The sequence below is a fragment of the Microtus ochrogaster genome, chromosome 1, assembly GCF_000317375.1.
Source record: "Microtus ochrogaster isolate Prairie Vole_2 chromosome 1, MicOch1.0, whole genome shotgun sequence".
NCBI classification, from domain to species: Eukaryota; Metazoa; Chordata; class Mammalia; order Rodentia; family Cricetidae; genus Microtus; species Microtus ochrogaster.
Window position 1 is genome coordinate 122,426,577 of NC_022009.1, and position 476 is coordinate 122,427,052.

Consider the following 476-nt stretch of genomic DNA (forward strand, 5'->3'; position numbering starts at 1 on the left):
TATACATGAATATGCCTATACATAAATAGAAATAAAATAAATTTTTTAATTAAAAAAATTCCACTCAATAATAGCACAAAATTGTCCGTTCTTATAAGAGTATGTTACAACCAGGTCTAAAAATTCAGATTGTGACTTAGTCTTTAAGAAAGACCATGATCTCCTGAGTAAATTGGGAGCATGGGGACCTTGGGGTAGGGTTGAAGAGGGGAGGAGAGAGGCAGGGAGGGGAGCAGAGAAAAAAATTTAGAACTCGATAAAAATGGAAAAAAGGAAAAAAAGAAAGACCATAAAAGTGATGTTATTAGTAATATTTAAAAATGTATAATACAGCTGGGCGATGGTGGCACACGCCTTTAATCCCAACACTCGGGAGGCAGAGACAGGTGGATCTCTGTGAGTTCGAGGCCAGCCTGGTCTACAAGAGCTAGTTCCAGGACAGGCTCCAAAGCCACAGAGAAACCCTGTCTCGAAAA